Source organism: Cervus canadensis, chromosome 1 (genome assembly GCF_019320065.1).
Source record: "Cervus canadensis isolate Bull #8, Minnesota chromosome 1, ASM1932006v1, whole genome shotgun sequence".
In the NCBI taxonomy this organism is placed as follows: Eukaryota; Metazoa; Chordata; class Mammalia; order Artiodactyla; family Cervidae; genus Cervus; species Cervus canadensis.
This window is the reverse complement of record NC_057386.1, coordinates 77,980,755-77,995,839: the sequence shown is the minus strand read 5'-3', so window position 1 is coordinate 77,995,839 and position 15,085 is coordinate 77,980,755. Positions and strand designations below refer to the sequence as shown.

Genomic DNA, 15,085 nt, shown 5'->3' with positions numbered 1-15,085 from the left:
GTGAAGTACATATGACCAGACAGCACTGACACGATGCAGCATCATGAAGTATCCGGCACAAATGCAATGCTATGTCTTCATTTAATGCACTTGGAAAGCCACGAAGTTACTGACCCTAATAATTTGATTCCATGTTACCGATACACATTACTTGCTCAACATAATCACCTCTTCAGACTCTTTCCGGTTCAAGCAACTTAAACCTTCAGCTCCCTGCACAAAGGCTGATGGGGTTTTTTAGCCATAGAATTTATCAGCCCTCATGGAGCCTTAACCCTGCTGGATGCCACTAATGAAGACCACCATATAATTTCTTCCAAGATGAAAATACAGTTCTGAAAACAGGATGAAAAAAAGGCACAGCCTGCCTCACTCCCCAAGCTGGGTGTGTTGAGCACACGAAGTCCCAGCTCATTACGCTGAATTCTCTATCCCCTGTTGAGAACAAGCAAACCCAGCCAGTCAGCAACTGTCATTCATTATGGTTCTTGGAGCCTGACACTTCCACTGATCCCCAAAGCCTTAAGCCTTGATGGGGAAACACACTGACCTCTAAAATCCTGGCATCCTAATAGGAAAGGAGCAGATGTTCCCCTTCCCCAGGGTGAAGAGGGTCCTATGGAATTTGCAGTTCACACCATAACACTCACTGCTCATTGTGATTGATAAATGCTAAGTGTAACCGAAGGAACTCACTGGGCCAATACAAAACAGAGGGGTAAATGGCATAGGGCAAGTTAAAGACAAATCCTGTTTCTTTGGGTGCTTCCCTCCTGGCACTAGTGGTAAAGAACCTGCCTTCCAACAGGAGATAAAAGAGATATGGGTTTGATCCCAGGGTGGGGAAGATCCCCTGGAGGAGGGCATGGCAACCCACTCCAGTAATCTTGCCTGGAGAATCCCATGTAAGAGGAGCCTGGCGGGCTACAGTCTGTGGGGTCGCCATGAGTGGGACACAACTGAAGCGACTTAGCACACAAGGATGCCTGTTTCTTCGAAAGAGAGGTGGCAGATCAATGCAAAGGCAGAAGAAGCTGAGCACGAAGGTGAATAGGCAGCTTTTCAACCACTCACTGTATTCCTTTAAATTTGAATACCTAAGCTTCTATAACATCCCAAATGGGGTTCTGAGTTCTTTCTGTGGAGGAGGGAAGCAGAGAGGGAGAGACTCTCTAGAGATTCCTCGCAAGAGGATTAAGAAATGCGAAGGCTCTGCTAATAAAAAGTGAAGTGACTTATTGTTCAGAGCAGTGAAGTCACCTAACCTGTCCAGGACAGCTAGTACTGTCAATCACATGATGCTGCCACAGAGCAGAGAGAAGTGAGTCTGAAATGTGACGCGGGCTCTCCCAGCAGAGAACCTAGCCTCCGAGGCACCCTCCCTGTTTCCTGCCCGGAGATTACGGTCTTTCTGAGGGGGATTTCTAAACTGACTACAGCAGAAGGGGCCTTAAAAATGATTGAAGTTTCCAGGTTAGTTTCTCTTTCTTTTTTTCCTCCCTCAACTTGCCAATAACAAAAACAACAGCAGCAACTCTGCTATGTAGCCCCTACTTCACATATTTGTCTCATTTTATCCTTGGAAAATTCTGTGATTTAGAAGCATCATCACCATTTTATATATGAGTAAATGAAGTCTTAGTTTAAAGAACTGTTCAGGATACACAGCTGATAAGTGAAACCCCAGAATTCAGCCACAGATCTAGCTTACCTTGAAGTCAAAGCACTTAAAACCACTAAAGAATATTCTCTCTTATGTATGTGGGTCTTCAAACTCAATTTTCAGAGAAATCGTAACTATTGAATATGTATAATGTTCATTGGAAAGCTCTTATCATGGCTGTATTCTTCATGTATTCACTGAAAATGCAGTTTCATGTAGTATGAAGGAAGGGAAAAGACTTATTCCAGGATTCTCATAAATTATTAAACATTATAGTTCTTAAGAGCTATACTTCAGTTTTCTGTCTTATGTGAACTATAACGTCAAGTAAATGTTTTCAAAAGTCTCAATATTTAGGAAATACTGGTTCCTTCTTAATTTAAAAACAACAAAAGCTCACTGAATAAACTTTCCTAGACAACTCTTACAGAAAAGGAGGAGAAGTAAGCATACATATCAGATAATTTGAAATAGATTATTAACAGTTTTACTATCAGCCAAATACACTATATAGATACCAGAGGGGAAAAAAATCAAAGGAGTTTAAACTATAGGATAAAAGAGGAAAAGGGTCTAAGTTTGCAGCAATTCACAATAAGCCCCGTAATTCCTCTTGAGGTAACATTAAGCCATGGGAATTGGAGAGGATGAGGCCAGATAGCCACTAGCTTCTGTCCTTAAGGTTCCATTTCACTTTCACAAAGGGAAGGAGAGGAGGTTGTGGCTGCCTTGGCATAAACAGCGATCATTTACTGAGGAAAACAGTTCATTTGTTCAGAAGGGCTTGGCACCATGTGCGTAGCTCCTGGATTTCAAGCAGCAAAGCCTAAGAGCCACTGGGTGAGCTGATAAAAGCTCTTAGGCCATGCAGAAGCAATCTTTCGGGAGGCTTTAGATGCAGAGGGCAGATAAGCACAGTTAGTACCCAAGATTAAGGCAAATGGCATACGATAATAAAAGGAATCAAGGGAACTGGTAGGCCACTGATATTTCAAAGCCCCTGTGTTACTGTGAGGTATGCACCAATTGTAAATGCAACAAAAGCATTGTTTTTAAGCTGAATAAAAATGATTTGCACCTATGACTTCTACTCTTTCAAATGTTTGTGCATTTTTTTAATGATTAGCAAGATACTAATTATTAGCAAGATGTTATTGGGAAAAGAGACTTAATCCTTAAGAGCCTTTTTGTCATATCTATCTATCTATATACCTGGCTTCCCAGGTATGGCAGTGGTAAAGAATCTGCCTGCCAATGCAGGAGACAGGGGTTTGATCTCTGGATCAGGAAGATCCCCTGAGGAGGATATAGCAACCCACTCCAGTATTCTTGCCTGGAGATTCCTATGGACTAGGAGCCGGGTGGGCTACAGTCCATGGGGTTGCAGAGTTAGACAAGACTTAGAAACTAAATAACGACAAACTATACACAGATAGACAGATAGATGGATATAGTCTTTTCAATTATGTATTAATGGGAAGAATTAAGTGAGAATCTGATATTTTTATTAATTGAAAATAGTCTCCAATTAAAAGGTCTTGGTTGGTCTTTTGTTGTAGGCTTATTTTAAATTGGCATCTGTAACCAGTCTATGTAACACATGGATGAATGTTTATTTTATCAGAAATTATTAAATGGAGGTCTCTGGAACATCTGCTTAGAAGCACTCTCATTCTAGAGATAGATTTCCTCAGAAATTTAAATAATCCCAATAGGAATGGCAGGTAGATTATATTTGTACAATCTACAAAGTGCTGGCAAATACATTTTATCTCCAAATACACACATGGCATTTCATATCCTTTGTGAAATAAAATAGAACATGAACAAATAACAAAATCCAAAACTCACTGAAATAGGAGGCAATACCAGTATTTTCAAACACGGCTCAGAGAGGTTACACGACTCAACAGGCCAAGGTCACAAAAGTAGTAAGCATGAGAGCTGGATCTTGAATCTAGATCTTCCAATGCTAAGTTCCACATTCATGGAATTTATCTCATCCAGGATAACATGTCTGCTTGTGCCTACCTGAACTCTAGGTACAAAGTTCCTAGGATCCTCACATGCTAACAAACATATACTCTATTTATATCACAAAGATCAGAAGGCTGATATCTTCTGATGTTACCATGTGACACATTTTAAGCCAAGTATATTTTACTATGCATCTTAATCATCACAAATGATGCAGCATGGGATGCATTTTTAATACACTTTGCATCTATATGATTCAGCATCAAAAATGATCATTGTTTCTAGCTTCATATTGGCTAAAAAGACTCCTGCCCTGAAAACAGAATTAACAAATCTAGCTTGATTCTTCAGAGTTGAGGAACCTGAAGGTCACAAAGATTTCTGATATTCAGACCATCTGAGTAATTCTGTTATCACTTGAATTTCTGGATATTTCTAAAGCTGTTTTATAACTGTCATAAAATCTTCTGAGATTTATGTAAATGAAAGCAAGCTTCATACATTCATCTGTGGATATACCCACTGGGGATCACAAAACTCATCGGTCCTGGGCATCTAAAATTGTCTTTGAGCCATGAAATTGGGCATGATGACAGTTCTGCTAAAACCTACTCTCGTGTATACTGGAATCTTCTATGAGAAGTACTTGATTCTTCACATTTTTTTAATTTAAAAATCATTAATATTTTAATGCAAGTATTTGGCATTCAGGAAGAATCAGGGAGGGGACAAAAGAGAAATTAAGAAGGGCAAGAACATTAGCATAAGCAAAATAGATAACTAGTGGGAAGTTGGGGCTTCCCGGATGGCTTGGTGGGTAAAGAATCAGTCTGCAATGCAGGCAACGCAGGATTCACAGATTTGATCCCTGGGAGGAGAAGATCCTCTGGAGAAGGGAATGGCAACCCACTTCAGTATTCATGTCTGGAAAATCCCATGGACAGAGGAGCCTGGCTACCGTCCATGGGGTTACAAAGAGTTGGACAGGACTGAGCAGCTAAGTACTTTCCACTTAGTGGGAAGCTAAGTGTTGCTACATAACACAGGGAGCTCAATCTGGGGTTGATGCTCCATAACAACCTAGAGGGTGGGATGGGGTTGGGGGGTGGAAGGGAAACTCAAGAGGGAAGGGACATATGCATACTTAGAGCTGATTCACGTTGTTGTATAGCAGATACCAACATAGCATTGTAAAACAATTATCCTCCAACTAAAAATTTAAAAAATAAAAATAAAAAAAGAAGGGCATGAAAACAGCAAACTTCATAATATGAGATACAAATAAAAAGGAAAATAGGATTTTTCACAGAATTTAAAAATTTTTAGTAAACTGTTTCTATATAAGTGAAAAAAAGCCATGACTGATGTCAACACAAAATGTTTAATATTATAAATATTTTTTTGCTTCTGAGAACTTATTTTAGAATCATACATATTTCCCATTTTCTTTATAAGGATCCTGAGGAGACCTTGAGAGTCTTTCTCTAGATCTGACCCAGAAGTGACTCAAGCATGTCTTACTACTCCCTTTTTGATCCACCAATTTAATTTTGAAGAATTATTCAGTGTATTTTTATTACCTCTGCTGTTAATTTTATCTCACCCCAAATATGTTATAAACCAAAAGATAAATAATAGTACATATCAAAGGAAATCTATATTTCTCATTCATGTGATTCTTCTTTCTTACATTTTCACATAATTTCCCTGATTCTTGCTCATCTCAAACTCTCCAGAGATGCCCTCTAGAATGGAAATGTAATATCTGGCTATGTGATTTCTGATGTTTCCAGCAGGGACTGTATTACAAAGAAGAGTTCTGGGATTGTTTTCCAGACTTGAAACAGTTAGATTACAGATGTCTGGAACCTGATGAATTGCTTTACATGTTTTCAGTGACTTTGTCTCATTGTCATTTAGTGCTATCATATCTCTCTAGTTATACACCAGGAGTGGGAACTGGACTGTTAATAACACTACAAGAGAACTGCACTTGAGCAGGCACAGCAAGTAGCTGGGAAGAAGGTGAGGGTTGTCACTGAAAGGAGAAAATGTAGCAAGAGGAAGAAAACATTCAATAAACCCATTTATAAACATTCTTAGAGGTCCACGGTTCACATTCTAACTTAATGACAATTTCTGGGCCAAGGCTGAACACAAGTAATGTGACAAGCAGATTGTCACATAAAGATACACAGTGATCCCACTGACTTCAAGCATTAAACGCCTGCCCTCTGCTTCTTACTGCACTCTGGCAAAGTTATGGGTATCTTCACTGAGACGTTGTAAATTGCAATACCACTGATGTCTAATCTAAATCTCACCATTTTCCATTGTCCACAGATGAAGAATTCCATAAACAAAAAGAAGACAGAGAAACCTGTAGGGAGACGTAAGAAATGAACAGAAACAGATTAAAAGACTGCAGGCTGAAGGAGGTCAAGGAAAAATGTACACAGATACATGAAATGAGAGAAAAGTGCAGCAAAACCACTCAGAAAAATGAACTAAAATGGAAACCTATAATTCAGAAACATAGGGTAATAAGCAATCAGAAGCATTAGTATAAGCATTTTCAGCCCTAACAACACTTGATTTTTTATCCCACTATTAGAATAAATTCATGCCTAAATAAAATTATTCAGCAAAATGTAAATAGCTTGAGAGTAAATTTTCATTTGCTTGAATTTCATATGAACAAAAAATTTGCATTGTCTGCATCTCATTTTTTCTCATTTTCTCAAGATTTAGAGTGTGTCTTCCAGATGTATTACAGTTATCCATATTTATCATGGATGAATGTAAAGATATTACTAGGCAAGTTTGAGTGCACAAAAATAGAAACAAAATTGGTTTTTGATAAAATGTTAGCAAGTAAATAAATCAGAAGACAAAATATTTTAATAACAATAAATTACATTTCACACTAATGTTCAATTCTTATTTTTGTTATACTGTTTTTACAGTATCCTTTTTAAAATATTATATTTTCCTTGGGATTTTGTGTAAAGTACTCTAAGGTGATGCAAACCATTTTTTTCAAAACAACCAAGTTCCTGAGATTCAGATGCATAAAGTGAAAGTGAGAGTTGCTCAGTCATGTCTGACTCCAGGCCAGAATACTGGAGTGGGTAACTTTTCCCTTCTCCAAGGGATCTTCCCAACCCAGGGATCAAACCCAGCTCTCCTGCATTGCAGGCAGATTCTTTATCAGCTGAGCAACAAGGGAAACCCAAGAATACTGGAGTGTGTAGCCTATCACCTCTCCAGTGGATCTTCCCAACCCAGCAAATCAAACTGCGATCTCCTGCAATGCAGGCAGATTCTTTACCAACTGAGCTATCAGGGAAGGCCTCAGATACATATGGCTGAGAAAATGAACTACTCATCACAATTCTGTGTTCTTCTTTCCAAAGTATCAGTTATTCCTGAGAAGCAGCTACCTAGATAGACATTTCCTGGACTCTCCAGTATCTAGGTGGGAGTGTGGCTCATTCATCCGTGTCGACTGATGTGGCAATTGCAGGTCAAGGGGGTTAAGAAGTAGGTTGCCTTGTCTATCCCCGCACCCCACCCCTACTTCCCTAGTTGCAGAGGATCTATACAGAGGCAAAACCACAATGTGGAAGAAGGAATCTGGGCCACAGAATCAATACCTGGAATAAAATCCACCCTCAGCCAGGGACACCAACAGTGGACTGTTACATGATTTAAAAATTAAACTTTCGATTGTTTAAAGCGACTGAAAATCTGTGGCTCATTTGTGAAAGCAGCTAGCATTACCCTAACAAGAGAATGAAGGATTTCATTTTATCAAGACTTTTAATCTTTCAGACTTTTAGATCTCAGTGAATTAATTTATATGAGACAAAATGGGTCCTCATTAATTTTTACCTTATATTTTTTATCTTGTAAGAGACTGCTGTTGCTGCTGCTAAGTCGCTTCAGTCGTGTCCGACTCTGTGCGACCCCATAGACGGCAGCCCACCAGGCTCCCCCATCCCTGGGGTTCTCCAGGCAAGAATCCTGGAGTGGGGTGCCATTGCCTCCTCCAATACAAGAAAGTGAATAGTGAAAGTGAAGTCGCTCAGTCATGTCCGACTCGTAGTGACCCCATGGACTGCAGCCCACCAAGCTCCTCCGTGGGATTTTCCAGGCAGGAGTACTGCAGTGGGGTGCCATTGCCTTCTCCGTAAGAGACTAGTATATGACATAAAGTCTTTAAAATAATGTCCCACATGACGAGAATAAATTAAAACATTTGAATATGTTAGAATAGTGAAAATTCTATTATTATTCCAACTGCCCAGAAACAGAGCAAACATAGACCCCTTTGTTCATTCTTTTGAAATATAATATCTCCTGCACTTCTGAAAATTGCTACCAATCCAACAAAGATCAAAGTATAATTGCCTTTTTTTGACCAAGGACACATAATAAGATAATGCAAAGTTTAATAAATATACTCTTACACTAAGAACAAGGTGATGTAAAATAAATACACCCACTTTGGCATAGTAAGTGGGAATTAAGAGTCAAAATTCCCTCAGGCCAGTAACATGAGTATCAGAAGGAACTGATAACACTTCTCCTACTATAAACTCATAAATCAAATCCAGTCACATTTCTGATCAGCTGCATGATAAGAAATGGAACAGGTAAACATGGAGACATTGAACCACGACAAATGAACTACTGCTTCTACCACCAAAAACTGCCTTCAACATTTGTGACCAACAATGACAAGTCTAATTATTTGCAATCATTTTACTTTGATAACTGGCTTTCCAGTTGGGTGCTCTGGGAATCAGAATAGAAGGCAGTCACTGGTAGGACTGGGCTTCCAGGTGGCGCTAGTGGTAAAGAATTCGGCTAATGGTGCAAGAGACTTAAGAAATGCAGGTTTGACCCCACAGTTGGGAAGATCCCTTGGAGGAGGGCACCGCAACCCATCCAGTATTCTTGCCTGGAGAATCCCATGAACAGAGGAGCCTGACGGTCTACAGTGCACAGAATCTCAAAGTGTCTGCTGCTGCTGCTGCTGCCAAGTCGCTTCAGTCATGTCCGACTCTGTGTGACCCCATAGAGAGCAGCCCCCCAGGCCCCTCTGTCCCTGGGATTCTTCAGGCAAGAATACTGGAGTGGGTTGCCATTTCCTTCTCCAAGGCATGAAAGTGAAAAGTGAAAGTGAAGTCACTCAGTCATGTCTGACTCTTTAAGACACCATGGACTGTAGCCTACCAGGCTCCTCCGTCCACGAGATTTTCTAGGCGAGAGTACTGGAGTGGGGTGCCATTGCCTTCTCCCCTCATAGTGTCGGGCACTACTAAAGCAACTTAGCATACATACATGGATGGATACACTAACTAATAGGTAAGTAGGTGAACCTATAATCACTCACTTCAACCAGATCAGTCCTCTTTTACTTGTTTTATGTATTGATACACAACTGAAGTGACCCAGTGCTTTTGAGTAGTTTTAAAACATTCCTCCAGATGCTACAAGTCAAATCATGTCTTTAGATAATTTTTGGACTCAATACTGGCTTCCTATTAAAGGTACATGTATTGGTTTCATAAATTGCGTACCTATGAATGATTGCATATATGGATATATTTGATCCTAAAAGTTAAAATAATTTTTCACTGCCACAATCCTATGTATAGGTAATTAAGGGAAAAATTCTTAGCAGGAAAGGTATAGAGTTGATAGGGGAGCTAATAGTTATGCCTTGACTTTAATCAAAATGGTACATTTACAAGGCCAGGCCCCAGAGAACATGACACAGTGGCTTAATGGAGCCACAGAGAAAGGTGAAGATGAAAAGAAAAAGAGCTGATAGGTTAAGCACCTTGCCAGTTAAGAGAGATAGTATGTCATTATCAAGAAAGTGATGATGAAGACTCCTGTGTGGAAAAGTTGACAGCTCCCTGCAAAGGTCACAAAGGCCCCCAGAATGGCAGAACTTCCTGCAAGCTCCTCTCTGCTCTCCTTGGGCTGTTCGTTTACCAAGATTTGTATTCCCAGCAGAAATGGATATCGTCGTCTTTTATCTTTCAGCTCAAAAGTCAAACCTTTTGAAAAATAAGCTTTTGTGCTTTATCTTGTATTTGCTAATGCCTTTTCTTAGATTGCAAGGATTCACAGGCAAGCTCTCTCCTTAGGGATAAAGTCCAACACAACATGCAATGGTTGAGGGCCCACCTGCTTCAGAAAGAGAAGTGGTTCCCTCATTCACCCACCCTGTAATTTCCCTTCTTTTACATAGTCTCCCTTTGACCCATCCTCAAATTCCTATAACCAAGAAAAGAAAAAAATGTACATATACCATCGCAAGTGTAAGCTTTCTTTATGCAAAACCTTTTCTCTGAAGTTTTGCCTTTGATGTTTCTTTTAACTTGATTTCATAGAATTATGAAAAATTCTCTAGGCTCCAATCTGAAGGCTGGTTCAAGTCATGTTCCAGGCATTCACAGGGAACTAGAAGATCACTGGACTTCTCCAGGCTTAAACTTCCTCCTTAAAGAGGGTGCTGAATTAATGAAAGGCAGTGTCCATTTCACTTGGAAGATCATCATTTGATCACTTTAGCAAACAAAGCTGATTTGTAAAGACTGTTCAACGGAATCCTTTGAAAACTCAGCTGAGCCCTTGCTCATGTATCAGAGCATCCTAAGGAAATGCCTGCTTTTGCCTTGCTCTGTCATTTAAAGAAAAAAATAGGATACTGACTTTCAAACACTTCTTCTGGGTCTTGAGATTATGATTCTATCCTCAATCAGGAATACCAGCACATTACAACTACCTACATTGTATCAGCCTCGCTGACCATTACAGAAGAGCATTTAAAGGCTAAGTGGTCTGTCCCTTCTCCAAATTCTAAGACAGTTTTTATAAATCAGGTCAGACCTCTGGATGCCACATTAAATGGACCATATCATCAAAGACATTTATATTTTATGCCTTTAGCTTTCATCAAAATGTTATTGCAAATATATTTTTAAAAATTATATGAATTTTAGGACATTTGTAATAACATTATTGAGGATATTGTCATTTGATCTATCAGAGTTGTTTATAAAAAAGTTGATTCCTTTCACCACTGTTTGTCAAATATTTATGCTAGACATTGTTATAAGTAAAGTGATAAAGATATAAACTACAATAAAAAAAATCACTCTCTCATGGAATCCAAAATTTGAACAGGATAAGACATGGAGCTCCCCACCTCCCATTCTTCACATGATGCCTCAGTCAGTCAGGCTCAGATCAAAATCTCCCCTTAGAGAAGTCTCCTCTCCATTTCAGAGTATGCCCCACAACCTCTGTACTCCTCATTCCCTACTATTTTCAATGTGAGGAAAACAAAACAAAACATTTTTAACTCCAACAGTCTTTGCAAATATCCTTGTATATTCACACTTACCAAATTCTACAGAGAAATCAAGGACATTCAACTGACCACATAAAGTGTCCTCAAGTATTTGCTCTAAAACTCTAGTGCAGTTTTTTTTTAGCGCCATCTGCTCGCGGCGCCGCCTCCTGCTCCTCCCGCCGCCGCCCTGAGTCACCGCCTGCGCAGCTCGGGCCGCCCGGCTCCCCGCGCTCGCCACCGATATTTGGCATTTGTACAACATGGCAGACATCGACAACAAAGAACAGTCTGAACTTGATCAAGATTTGGATGATGTTGAAGAAGTAGAAGAAGAAGAGACTGGTGAAGAAACAAAAATCAAAGCGCGTCAGCTGACTGTTCAGATGATGCAAAATCCTCAGATTCTTGCAGCCCTTCAAGAAAGACTTGATGGTCTGGTAGAAACACCAACAGGATACACTGAAAGCTTGCCTAGGGTAGTTAAAAGACGAATGAATGCTCTTACAAACCTTCAAGTTAAATGTGCACAGATAGAAGCCAAATTCTATGAGGAAGTTCATGATCTTGAAAGAAAGTATGCTGTTCTTTATCAGCCTCTGTTTGATAAGCGATTTGAGATCATTAATGCCATTTATGAACCTACAGAAGAAGAATGTGAATGGAAACCAGATGAGGAAGATGAAATTTCCGAGGAGCTAAAAGAAAAGGCCAAGATTGAAGATGAGAAAAGGGATGAAGAAAAAGAAGATCCCAAGGGAATTCCTGAGTTTTGGTTGACTGTTTTTAAGAATGTTGACTTGCTCAGTGATATGGTTCAGGAACATGATGAACCTATTCTGAAGCACTTGTAAGATATTAAAGTGAAGTTCTCAGATGCTGGTCAACCTATGAGTTTTGTCTTAGAATTTCACTTTGAACCCAATGAATATTTCACAAATGAAGTGTTGACAAAGACATATAGGATGAGGTCAGAACCAGATGATTCTGATCCCTTTTCTTTTGATGGACCAGAAATTATGGGTTGTACAGGGTGCCAGATAGATTGGAAAAAAGGGAAGAATGTCACTTTGAAAACGATTAAGAAGCAGCAGAAACACAAGGGACGTGGGACAGTTCGCACTGTGACCAAGACAGTCTCTAATGACTCTTCCTTCAATTTTTTTGCCCCTCCTGAAGTTCCTGAGAGTGGAGATCTGGATGATGATTCCGAAGCTATCCTCGCTGCAGACTTTGAAATTGGTCACTTTTTACGTGAGCGTATAATCCCAAGATCAGTGTTATACTTCACTGGAGAAGCTATTGAAGATGATGACGATGATTATGATGAAGAAGGTGAAGAAGCGGATGAGGAAGGGGAAGAAGAAGGAGATGAAGAAAATGATCCAGACTATGACCCAAAGAAGGATCAAAACCCAGCAGAGTGCAAGCAGCAGTGAAGCAGGATGTATGTGGCCTTGAGGATAACCTGCACTGATCTACCTTCTGCTTTCCTGGAAAGGATGAATTTACATCATTTGACAAGCCTATTTCAAGTTTTTTGTTGTTTGTTTGTTTGCTCATTTTTGTTTTTGCAGCCTAAAATAAAAATGTCATATAATTAAAAAAAAAAAAAAACTCTAGTGCAAATATTTTCATGAGGAGTTGTCAGGACTCTGTCACTCTCAAGAATAGTTCTGCTTTTTATGAACTTTGTAATCACATATGGAAAGAGTTCCTGGACTATTTGGCCTCTCATTTATTTATTTGCTTTTCATCAACCTTTTATTTTTGGATATATTCTAAAAGAAATAGTTCATTAAAACAAGAAGAGAAGATAAATACTTCGGATGTATAATGGGATTAAAACACTTAGAAGTGTGTTTATAATAGTGATGGAAAGACTCAAAAAACTTAGCAAATTTAAATTACTTCAAGCAAACTAAGCCGTCGTTTTGATTCTTCCTTTTATATTATTTTCACAGCTATGAGATAAATCTGTACTAACCTCCCAAAAGAAGACTTTAAAAAAATAAATAAATGGAAACAACGAAGAGGAAAAAGGAAAAAAAAAATGTTAAGAGGCAGCTTTAACGAAAAAAAGGAATGTTTATTCCACCCAAACCTCATGTGAATTCTAAATTATTAAATCTCTGCGAACACCTGATTTATGAACAGGATAACACAGCCCCTAGCCAAAATCATTTTTAATAAAAAGCAGGAGGTTTCCTGAAGTTCATCTCAGATTTAATATCAAACACAGCAGCCACACATGAATGTCTCCCCATAAAACACGAACACAGCATGGCACTGGCAACCATCGGCAGGGAAATAGCAGTGCAAACAAACACGGTGTCCAAACCGTGGAAGGGATCAGGCCTCGCAATCTAGAGGCAGCAGCCGATGGAAAGGGACCATAGGCTGAAAAGATGTCACTGAGGGAGGGAAAAGGCACAAGGAAGGCTCACTTCTAAATATATGATAGCAGCTGACTCATTCCTGGTCAAAGCACTGAGCTTCCTGATTGACTATTGGACTGACAGAGCAACACGATTGTGTCTTGAGTTGATTTCTATGCATCCATTTGGAACTGTACCAAATGAGTTGGAACCACCACGAGAAAATAAATGCTAGAAATGACACAATTCAATACTGCATTCTCATTTTGTGAGAAAAGTAGCAAGTGTCTAAGAGATGCATTAAAAACATGATTCAAGTATTTTCCACAGATGTTTGGTTCAATAATAAGAAAAATTTCAAGGGAAAAACTTATTATTTCTAATATATGTTGCTTCGGAATTGTGTATACTGCCATGTTTATACTCTGTGTGGCAAAAGATTATTTCTCAGGAGCATAAACTGAACTAGTTGGATACATACATAATAATTACATTCTTTCATGTTTAATCCCTACACGGTTGATTCAACAACTACAAGCATCATAAAGAAACAATTTTTGCATGTTTCCACTGAAATGTCCATTGATATTCTGGCATTTGGCATTTTGCTTAAAAATATTCTGGAACAGAGACAATCATTACAAAAGGTGCTTTATCAGTAGAGATCAGGTGTTAAGAAAGGCTAAAGATTAAGACTAATATTATTGGATGATAACTTGTAGGTTGTTATAATTAGTCAGCATTTAAAAAATCTAATAGAAGAAAAAGAATAAGCCAACAATTAACCACAGGACACAGCAAAAGAAATTTCTAGACTATAAAGAATTTAGTCATATATGCAATGTGTGCATGCTTAGTCACTCAGCTGGGTTCAACTCTTTGCAACCCTATGGACTGTCAGCCACCAGGCTCCTCTCTCCATGGGATGTTACAGGCAAGAATACTGGAGTGGGTTGCCATTTCCTTCTCTATGCGTAAATGCAGAATATATCTTTATATAGTGCAAGTTATATTATGAGATAATATTACCAAAATAACTTGAAAAACCATGAGTTTTAAATTTCAAAGTACTCCATGGATTCTCTTCCTATGCATGGAAAGCTAAGAGTACAAACTGTCTTTATACAAATATGTTATACTCATGTTGATTTATTTAGAGAAAAAGAATATTTTTTCTCTCAATTAAGGCCTCCTTTTCCTCTCAATTAAAAAAGCATTAAAACTTTTAATAATAAAAATTGTATATTAATGGGTTGATATATCAACAGAGGAGATAAGTGAAACAGAATAGATTACCTTGAAATAAAACCTAGTACATGACATAGAAGCTTAATATATAATAAGATAACTGTAGTAAATGTTATAAGCTAAGTAAATATCATAAGTTAAAGGTAATATGACTGTTCAAGAAATGATGGGATATTGGAATATTGGGGGGAAATCAAGGATAGATGGATACTTTGGATGGATCACATTCAAAGAAATCCATTCCAGATAAGACAAATGTTCAATAGAAAAAAATCAGGGAAAAACAAACAAAACATGAGTGAGATTTAAATGATCTAGGATATAGAAACAGTTATGATATAAAAGCAATATACAGAAAAAAATTTTAAATGGTTACATTTAAATGTGCTGCTGCTGTTAAGTCACTTCAATCATGTCCAATTCTTTGCGACCCCATGGACTGTAACC

The 15,085-nt window shown here is 38.6% G+C and overlaps 1 protein-coding gene and 1 pseudogene across 4 annotated transcripts in view; one reads left to right on the top strand and one right to left on the bottom strand.

The window, feature by feature from the left end:
* SLC7A11 (solute carrier family 7 member 11) overlaps nt 1-15,085 on the bottom strand; it is a 246,381-nt gene that overhangs the window by 184,401 nt on the left and 46,895 nt on the right. The window lies entirely within an intron of this gene.
* On the top strand, nt 11,152-12,629 carry LOC122452555 (annotated as a pseudogene). Its single transcript, XR_006272745.1, has 2 exons — nt 11,152-11,292; nt 11,482-12,629. The product of XR_006272745.1 is annotated as a nucleosome assembly protein 1-like 1 (transcript).